At 41.7% G+C, this 10,926-nt stretch overlaps 1 protein-coding gene across 1 annotated transcript in view; it reads right to left on the bottom strand.

Moving 5' to 3' along the window:
- gpr4 (G protein-coupled receptor 4) overlaps nucleotides 1-9,280 on the bottom strand; it is a 38,792-nt gene extending 29,512 nt beyond the window's left edge. The window contains exon 1 of the mRNA XM_061047151.1: nucleotides 9,082-9,280. The gene's annotated coding sequence lies outside the window, so the exon portion shown is untranslated. The remainder of the gene's footprint in view (nucleotides 1-9,081) is intronic.
- Nucleotides 9,281-10,926: the final 1,646 nt, after the last annotated feature.

Raw genomic sequence — 10,926 nt, 5'->3', positions numbered from 1 at the left:
GTTCATTCTGCACTTGGGTCCACCTCTACTCGTTGTTTTCCAATCGTGACATGAATAAATAATGCATCAGGAGTAAGATTGGTAGATTGTTTATCCCAAAGAAATAAGATACTATCATCAGAATAAAAAAAAGGATAGATACAAATAAATGTTTGAAAAGATATGCATCCAGAAGCAGAGAGGGAAACTCTCTGTTCTTTTCAGAGTTTCAAAAGTCTCCGCAAAGCAAAATACTTCTCAGAGTGATTCAGTATATTTTGAATGCCACTGAAAACAAACAGAATCCCAAATGTCTACTTGGTCAATGCAACAGTTGGCGGTCGGTCGATTTCAGAGCAGTTTAACTGACGAGCACTCGCAAAGCTGTCAGCTGCCGTCTTTGAAATAAAAGTCAGAACTGATGTGATGAGGCTGTCACACACAACATGCGTTATGTTACAGACGACACATGTGGAGGGCACACGCTGCCATGAAGGAGGAATTACAACTAAAAGGAGTGAGACACATTTTTGTATTTACTTTATAACACCTTTTAGAAAAGTCTTCTCAGGAGTGGACGGATTATTAAAACTGTGGTTATGAATGCAGTCACTGACAAAGACATCATGTTTCCAGTGGGCGCTGCATGATAAAAAGCCGCCCTTGGTTTCCTCAATGCATGCTTACCCCGTTACAAAGAGGCAGTTTGTATTTTATCTGGGAAGTTGTGTTTGAAAAAGAGCGCTTTAGTTTAAACACAACAGCTTAATGTGACAAAAAAACAGTTCAATACAAGACGTACTCGTCTATAAAAGTGGAGAAATGTAGCGGCTAGCTGTGATCAGCGGAGCATTAAGAGTCAGACTAACATTTATCAGGTCTTCAGATGTATTCTTTGTAAACAATCCAAAATAACTGTGAAGATAACAATTACACTTCTGTTCTTTGCACATGATGAGTCTAGACATCTTTCCCGCCATCCGTCCATCAGATCAATACATCTGACATACCGACATTCATACTGAGCTTGATTTGTATTTGATGTTTCCTATTTCTTCTTTCCACATCAGCAATACCGTTCTTCATCGTGCATCATTAAAGTTTCATCTAATCATCTCCAATACTCCATTACTAAAGCGTCGATATCCGACAGAGCAGAGAGGAGACTGATGGAGAGAGAGAGAGAGAGAGAGAGAAATCTTTCCTCTCCGTCCATCTTCAAATAATCACACAGTCCGTCTCTAACGTCGTTCAGATGAGACTCTTCAAACTTGTCCTCCTGCATCTGTCATCTCAATCAAAGAGGTTATAACTAATCTATAATTAACATGTAGCCTGATTCATTAAAACTCTTTGTTTACACGTCAGTGGCTTCATTTACAGACTATTATCACTTCATTCTCATTTTGTCCTCAACCCCGTCTGATCCAAAACTCTGAACGCATGCAAAGAAGAGAAGTTTCCCTCTTCACCAGCAGATGAACTTAACTGCTCTTAGAGGCTTCACGGCTTCTTGGCATCAAGATATAGCTCAACTTCTGCTTCACGTCTTTTTGCTTTTGAAATTTAAATCAGCAGCCGGGGAGAAAATCTGAAAGAGCAAAGTCGTGATTTGACAGAGAAAAGTCCTTTGACACTAAGCCAGCTCCGTCAGTGCACACAGGCTCAGCACAGCCTACATACAGTCTGGACCGAGCAGTTTATGTCCAAAGAAAAAGAAACACGCATCACCTTCTTACTGACCTCGTCTGCAAAGACTAGAGGTTCACTTTTTAAAAGCCTCTATGCTCTGAAAAACAACAAAAACTGACAGATGATTACTCAACCTGTGAGCAAAGAAAGGATGAACGATGGGAATTAAAACAGGAAGCGAAAAGAGAGAACATTTTTATTCAAGGAGCGTAAACGACAGAGGGGGAAGGAGATAAAAATGAAAGCGATAGGAGGAGTGGAAAGAGAGAGAATGTGGGAGGGGGGAAGAGGAGGAGATCCAAATGGCTTCAGAGAATCAGACAGTAATTTTAGATCCTACAGAGAGGAGGAAAGATTGAAAGAGAAAAAAAAAAGAAGAGGTCGACTGTGAGGAAAACAAAGGTTACAAACAAAAGAAACTAGAGGTGATGATGTCTTGAGAAAAACAGAGATGAAGGGATGAAGAGGATGGAAAATGAGAGCGAGGAGAAGAGTTAAGTGGATGGAGTGATGGAGGTTAATGGGAAAGAAAGAAAGAAGACAAACAAAGGCAGAGTGAGATGGTTATCGACCACCTGAAACTGCTCTAATGCTGGCCACAGGTGCTGCTGTCGCCACACTGGAGACGTGTGTGTGTGTGTGTGTGTGTGTGTGAGTGTGTGTGTGTGTGTGTGTGAGAGTGTGTGTGTGTGTGTGTGGATGCATTTAGACGCAGTGTCAGATTTTCAGCAGTAACACACACACACACACACACACACACACACACACACACACAAACACAGTTTTTCTTCACTTGTGTTAAGATTCCTGCGCTGGACTTCATTTAATTTCCCATAAAATAAACTTTAAAAAAAACATTTTTTTTTTGTTTTTCTTCATCGAGGATGTGACTCTGTGAAGTTGTCTGACACCCTGAGACACACACAGCTTGATGCTCACCTCCATCCATTCTGGTTTTGAACCTGAACATGATAATAATGACGATAATTAAATACTTCTATGAATTCTTCAGCCTTTCGCTGAGATGAATTAAAAGCAGCCAATTCATTTCTTATCAAGATTCAGATCATTAAACGATGGGGCAACAAAGTGTCACCGCGCTGATGTCAGACAGGTTCGATCTTTAACGACCTTTTAAAGAAAAGGAGAAGACGAATAGAACAGAGAGGAAAGTCATTATAAAAAAATTAGGTCCATCAAACGATACTTTTTTAAAAATTGAGATGAATTCCCTCATTTCAATATGTAACACGGTTAATCACTTTTGTATCACATTCCATTATTTTGCATTTCAAATAAGTTTGTGATGCTTTTATTTTGTTTTTGTTCTGTCTCACACTACAGGTACTTTCTACTTCCTGTTTGGATACAAACATGCTTTTATTTTGAACGCAATTAAGGAACTTTTAGTAGAGTGGAGGTTACAACATGAAGTAAACCACAGATAAAAGGAACTTATTACGGCTATAAAAGTAAGCCTACATAAAGACAGCTAAAGAGGACGGTCAAAGGGAGAAATGTTTGATGTGATGGGGTGAGTATTACTTTTGACTCGTCAACTGAGGCGTCTGGCTTTGGAGAAATGAGCGACTCAAAGGAGCAGAGCTGTCGTTCTTTTTCCATCACTGAGCCTACAGGGAGACGCTGCTGCACATGATCTCTCTTCTGTGCTGTGGCTTAGCTACAGTGCACCTAAAGGGACAAAACAGCATGTGATCAATGTGATAAAAAAAAAGAATGAATGCATTCATTTTGGATCTTAATCAAGACAAGATGGCAATGGAACGAGGCCATGAAACCCCAAAAAGCACCAAATTAAATTGGTATTTCTGCTGCACTGTAAATAAACTGGAACACACACTTTGTGTTGTTCTGATGCAAATGAGAGCTTGACTCTGTCAAAACAAACACAGAGTCGCCCAGGAAGGAAACACACAACAACAACAACAACAACAACAACAACAACAACAACACCGCTCTGCCTCCAATCAAACGTGAAGCTACACTTACCATTGCACTGTTTTCTGGAGGTGTGTGTGTGTGTGTGTGTGTGTGTGTGTGTGTGTGTGTGTGTGTGTGTGTGTGTGTGTGTGTGTGTGTGTGTGTGTGTGTGTGTGTGTGTGTGTGTGTGTGTGTGTGTGTGTGTGTGTGTGTGACTGAAACACCACTGTCACCCTCTCCGGCTCATGACTCATCCTTCTCATTAAGGGACCAGAATCGTGACACCGCTTAGTGTCTCTGGGACAATTATCCAATTAGGCGAGCCGTGAGCCTGCAGCCTGACGTTTCACACTGGACAAAAAACAATCTATTCTCCATCCTGTGTGTGTGTGTGTGTGTGTGTGTGTGTGTGTGTGTGTGTGTGTGTGTGTGTGTGTGTGTGTGTGTGTGTGTCCACAGGGTCTGTGTACGCTGTGGAAAATGCGCATAATGCAGACGATTTCTTCCCCTCATGTTGTCGATGTCTTGGCTAAGAAGGTGCACATTATCACACTGCAAAGACAACAGCAAAATAACTAGAATAATTGGCTCCAGCGTGTTGTTCATCTCCTCACCAGCAGGTGGCAGTGGTCCGATATTATCACTACAGTAAATACTAGGAAGTGGAAGATCGAGGACTGCAGACATACAAACCCTTTTTCATACCACTTCTTTCTACTCAGACCATTTTTAAAGAAATGTAAAACATCGACCTCTATTTCATTAACATTTCATCAACACCAGGGATGGCGGGCGGATATGCTCTATATCAGTGTTTCCCAAAGTGTGGGTTGCTGCCCCCTGGTGGGCCGTGTTGGTACTGCAGGTGGGCCGCGAAAAGCCCTCAACCAAGTATAAAAACTAAATAAATATCACAATAATGATGATTCACCATGAGTCAACACTTTAAGTGATTAGTAAGGCTTGTCATGACTATTCATGGACATAATGTTTACTAAACTTTTGTGTCTATCTTTCCATAATGTCATGTTGTCATGTCCAGTAATTGACCCTAACTGAAAGTGAGAGCTGTAGTCATAACTTTTATTTTATAACGGGCCCCGGAGTGATTTTGTATTTCAAAGTGGGCCGCGGCAGTCTTAAGTTTGGGAAAGGCTGCTCTACATGATGGTAAATGTTTATGTCTATATATCCGCCCGCCATACCAGGAATCTTCTCACAACAGTGCTCTGTTGTGTTGTGGTCGTGTCACGGTTGTGTTATGTTATGCTGCGTCGTGTTGTGGTTGTGTTTGTAATGCTACGTCGTGTTGTATGTTGTGGTTGTTAAGTTGCGTTGTGCCATGTGTGTTGTGTTGTGGTTGTGTTGTGTTGTGTTGTGTTGTGTTGTGTTGTCCTACACAGTATAATTAGATAATGCAGTGCAGTGGGTGTCGGTGGTCCAGCAGGCTAGCTGTTAGCATCCTTCTTTAACACTGTCGCTGTTCTGGGCTTTAATCACAGTCATTACTTAACCACACAGGCTCTTAAGTGCTGCTTATCAGAACTGCTCTGGAGAGCAATTACACCATCACTTCTCTCTCTTTCACCTTCACCCGCCTCTGAAGCTCCTTTTTTTTTTTTTATCCTCTTGTCCGCTACCATCCATCCATTATCCTGCTTTCATCTCAAGCCCTGTCTGCTACCGGCTTCCTCCTCCTCTTCTCCTCTTCTCCTCTTCTCCTCGTCTCCTGTCCTTTAAAAACCTACACTCTTTTCTCTGCTCATTTATTGGTTCTGCTCACTGATCTTCCATTCTCATCTCCCCCCCATCCTTCAATTTCCTCCCCTATAATCCAATCTTTTCTAAACCATCTATTAGATTTTGAGATATTTCCCAGGATAACGGAAAAACTTTGGCCTGCTGGTGGTGCGAGAGGAAAAGTGGTGCAATATGATTGAACCTGAAAGCATCATGGATTTTTTTATTTTTTTTTTTCGCTTCAGTTGGATGCAATCCATCAAATGGTAGGTGGGGTATCAAGTTGTAGACCAGCTGGCGTTACCCAAACAAAAGACCACTTTAAAAAACGTGTAATTATTAACACGCTATGAGTTGTTTAAATGCTTTGCTTGGTTGCTCACACACACTTCCTGCATCAAGTAGAGAGACTGATTCCAAAGTGTGTGAAAAGTAAGAAATGTGTCCGTCTCCAAAACTCCACCCACTGGGGGGGGGGGGGGGGGACACATTCTTTTTCAGGTCTCAGCACGGTCTGACCTTTGTGAGACGCTTAACACAGGAGAGATCTATATGGGTCAGAGGTTGAGGAGGGCTGTGTGTGTGTGTGTGTGTGTGTGTGTGTGTGTGTGTGTGTGTGTGTGTTAAGTTGGGGAGTGGTAAAAAAAAGGGAGCAGTAGATAAGTACAGCAGGGGCTCTTAGCTAACCACAGTCATCCTTCTGCCTTCAAGGTCGGAGCTCAAACAGCTCAGATTATCTTTCCTCCGAGGTCAGGAATAGTTCAATACCCAGAGTGGAGGGGTGAGGAAGAGGAGAGGAGAGGATGGGGAGACTATTACTGCACAATATGCAAAGAAATAGAGAACACAAATCTGATAGACAGTGTGTGTACAATTTGTTTGTATTGTGTTTTTTTTTTGCAGCCAAAGGTACAAGTTAGAAACTAAAGATGCGTTCACACGACAGACAGAAATAGATGTTTAAAAAAAAAAAGGAACTATCTACCGAGAGGGTTAAAAGAGAAGTGAAGAGGAAAAGGGGATTCTTGTGATTTTTAATATTACAACAGTTGTTGAAAGCAGGAGTTCTGAAGGGAGGGACAGAGGATTCATTGTGCCGACTGTTTACTAAAAAAAAAAAAAAGAGCATTGAAACATTTCCCCGCAGCTCAATGAAGCACGATGCTTCCCGGTTATCAAAACCTCTCAAGACTGTCTTCCCCTTCCCCCGAGGACGCTCCTCTGCTCGACCTTTCCATGACGGCCTTACGTACGGACTCGGTCGTGTAACATTTACCCTGCGAGTGTGCGATCATCTCCAAAACTTAACGTCTAACTCTGACGATTGCTCGATATCTCTCATGAAGCTTCAAAGCATGAACGTCGACATCCACAGGGTGAGATAATCAATGACAAACACGAGTCATGCTTAAACTTGTGTGGTTTCATGTCCGCGCTTGTTTTATTCAACATTTAGAAACAGGAAATAATCCTTCAAAGACACTTGCGCCCTTTATAAACATTATTCTCACATCTGAGTCTTTCAAATCCGGAGTCGACTCAAACAGCAGGGGAAGGGACTAAACATTTTTTAAAAGTGAAAGTACAGAGTATGGTTTTCAGATAAACACGTAACCTGCTTGTTTTCTGCCACATGAGGTTGTTTTTTCTTGTTGTTAGGTGGGGGTTGTTTCTGCTGTTTAAATCCAGTGAAGAAACCGTGAAACAGACTGTAGATTATAACACCATTTGATCGGCCGAGGTCAAGGCAACGTCACCAAACGCGCATGCTTACAAATCGCTGACCAAGTAACAGTGTTCACAGTGCTGCGTATATTCTGTTAAAAGGTGCAACCCACAAATTCCTTTTCTATTTGGGTACATCAGATGACATGACACTGATTTGTATAACAGATGTAGACGCTTTGTTTAGCAAACAGTTGTTGACACAAATAAAGATCTGCTACAATTTAGGTGTTTCACCCTATAAGGTTGCAGCTTCAAACACCCAAAATAGGAGTGCTAGCAGGTGGAAGACAGACTTGAATAGTACATTTCACAAAGTTACCAAGATGAATGAAAATTCGTACTAACACACGTCCAACATGACCGATAGAATCTAAAATGATCACCTTAATGACGCAGCTGTCCGTCATTATACGTCCTTACAAATACATGAAACTAAACAAATGGTTAAGGTGCAACTGTTTGGTTAGCTTCAGAGAATTGTTATGTTCATGACTAATCAAATAACTAAGCCAGAGGTTGGTAATCGTCATTTAAAATATAAATATATGGATTGTGTTGTGCTGTTTTAAGGTGTTTGCTCATCTACATAAACAGTCAAATGTTTGATGGAGACGGTCCTCGCTTCACCCTTGATCAACCTGGAGCCTCTCTTCTGTTGAAAGCTCGTTTTAAAAATATCTATTTCTGAGATTAAAAACACACAAACACAGAACTGTCACATTTAGCAGCAAGTGAATCAAACAACTGTTTGCAAAGGAGGAAATCATAAGTAAAAGAGAAAGTGTCTCCTCTTCTGAGCTTGGCTGGAGCGAGCTTTGAAAACTAAAACTGTCCTCAAACTTCAAAGGAAGAGGTGCAGATCTGAGAATCATGTCGTTCTTTAATAAATTATGAAATCTCTCTTTTGAAATGTGGACGGCATGTGGGCGGTCAACGCGCTGCAGCTCTGACGGTCACTTTAAAGATTCAACAAAGAGATTCACCCTTACTGTACACCTCTACGTCTGTTCATTATATAATATGCCGTCAGCTTCTGAAGGGTTCTACACGGCTGGTCCTGCTCATCATCTCATCTGACAGAACAATGTTGTGGTCCGTGCACACCGCACAGAGATATTTCAGTGTCACAAGCAGACGATTTATTTGTCCAGCCTCATGATTTATTAATTATCTGCACTCAAACCCCCACAGCTGCTGCAGAGGCACAAGTGCCCTCTGTGCTGAAACGTTGTCCGTTCACTAATGCAATTTCACTTTATTTGACAACAAGTGAACGGGAGCAGAACGCAGCCTGCTGTGTGCAGAGTGATGTAAAGACAGAGTTCAGAGTCAGAGAGCGGGAGGAGATTTCTTAAAATCCCTCTTCTTATACTCACAGTGAGACCATGAAGTTCATGTAATGTGAGGTGTTTAATCCAAACCATAAACACTGCAGAGATGTGTTTAATGTTAGAGGATGTGAACACACTGACATGCTGACCTCATGATTCATGCAGGAACGAGCACAATGAAGAACTACAGAAAATACATGTTGACTGAGAGATTTATACAGATAGATGTGGTTTTGTGGATAACTCATGTATTCCTTTTTTCTGATTTGTCACCTTCTATTACTGTATTAATACAAAAAAAAAAACGTTTTAATAAGATCATTCTCAGGTCTTTTGTCATCAGAATACACCTGTGATGTCTGCAGTGTTGTGCATCATTTGAAGGTTTGGATATTTCTCCAGAATCATTCAGCAGTGTCGTTCTTCAGCTGTGTTCCTCCACATTTCTTCAGTCTGTGGTGTTTTCTTTGCAAACGGTATAGACACATAAGTACATGTTCTGTAATTAGAATGTAAATACATGTTGTGTATGTACCGCCTGAGCTCACTCATCCCGCTGACAAACGCAGCTGAATCATAGCTTTCTATAGCAGGTGACAGTTTCACTTACTGAACACTGAAGAGAAAAAAAAAACACAGCTGAGTGAAAGAAGAACAGCGATGTACTCACATTCAGGAGTCCAGGGATTTCTGCTGCTATACGTCCAAAAAACAAACCAGCGAGTATCAATCCAGAGGAAGAAAGTTCAATTCATCCAACCTGCGCGAGAAATACTGCATGTGTGTGTGCGTGTGTGTGTGTGTGTGCGTGTGTGTGTGTGTGTGTGTGTGAGTGTGTGTGTGTCTGCATGAACAGTCTGCAGAGAGCGAGACACAGTGTGGACAGAGCGACAACAACCGGCAGACTGAGAGAGAGAGAGGGAGAGAGAGAGAGAGAGAGAGGGCGTCATGTTATCACGCGTAATGCTGACTCTCTCTCTCCCTCTCTCTCTCTCTCTCTCTCCCTCTCCCGCTCTCTCTCTCGCTCTCTCTCTCTCTCTCTCTCGTTACACAAAAACTTAAAATCTTATCTGCTGCAGCACCGACGCCCACTGCACAGTGACATACAGTGGAAACGGTTATCAATCGTTTTTATGCAACCACCATGACATATAATTAAATGTGATTATTGATTCATTAATTACAGCAAACAACATGTTAAACGCTTCTTTCTGTAGGCAGCAGCCTCTTCAGCTCTAAAAGGTCAGTCGTTTCATTAGCGGCTAAAAGTGCAAACAAGATGGATCAACGTCCCCATTAAAAAGAGTGAACTGGCCCTTTAACGCCTTTAAGACTCGGCTTCACTTTTCCCTCCTTTGTTGTAGTTTCTCTGTTTTATTCCTGCAGGTGACAGCAGGAAGTGATTAGTGTACCTGTGCTAAAAGGTCAGCAGTCTCAGTGCACATCAGTCCTCTGCAGCATTAAGAAGAGGGACTGCAGAGCTGCTGCTGCTGCTGCTCAGGGTCATGCACAGTGTGGCCATTAAAAATATAACTGTCAGAAAGTATTTTTCAAACTATTTGGTCATAATGTGCATCCCTTGAAACATAAAAATATGATGTGTGGTTACTTGGACTGTCAAAAGATTATGTTTTTTAAATTGCAATTAATTGCTAAATTTCAATAGTTAATCACGATTAATCACGTTTTTAATTGGATGTTTTTAAATTCCATTAATTAGCATTTAGAAATTTTAGACTTTTATTTTGAAATAACATGAGGACCCCCAAACCTTCAGCGATGTGATCTGGCACTACGACCACCCTATGTCCCTGAAACCCGTCCTCCACCGTCGGACTGTGTCGTCCTCTAAACCACCGCCGTCCTCATCCATGCACGGCCTGCTCCGACCTCCGACCTCCACGGTAAAGAAGTGTGGACAACAGGAACACGAGGAATACAAAGGAGAAATCCTTCCTGCATATTATCCCATCTCCCCCTATACCATCATTCTTAACAATGAGTTTGGTTCTTTAACCTGCTCTTTTCTTGGAAACAGTATTTGATGGCGTGTGCATTTTGTTTTTCCAGCATTCATAAGAAGGTGACGAGTGGGCTAAAACTGTAGGATTCTAAATGTTCACGTCCCTGCTCAGGAATATATAAATGTATGAAATGGTTGATATGTCTGCATATCTCCTCCTCCTCTTCACTTGATAGAAGGAAGCAGAATATCTGCACTCGCTGTTCCAGGAAAGTTTGATCTGGTCGGCACATGAAGGCCTCTGGCGACAGACGGCTTCCTGCTCGTCTGGAGGTGGGAGACGATGGTGTCGTTTCCATGGTGAATCAGAAACCGATGTCCATGTGTTTCTGTGTTTCTCACACGGTCACATCTACTTCACCTATGATGATGATGATGATGATGATGTGATGGGGAAAAAATGTATTTTGCAGATGTGTTAAAAATAATTATGTTACGAACTGTGTGATATTTAAAAAGAGGATTTTGGATGACCTTTGATTTCTACAAGGA

Source organism: Labrus mixtus, chromosome 9, assembly GCF_963584025.1.
Source record: "Labrus mixtus chromosome 9, fLabMix1.1, whole genome shotgun sequence".
NCBI classification, from domain to species: Eukaryota; Metazoa; Chordata; class Actinopteri; order Labriformes; family Labridae; genus Labrus; species Labrus mixtus.
Note: the sequence above shows the minus strand (reverse complement) of the source record. Positions and strands in the feature narration are given on the sequence as shown.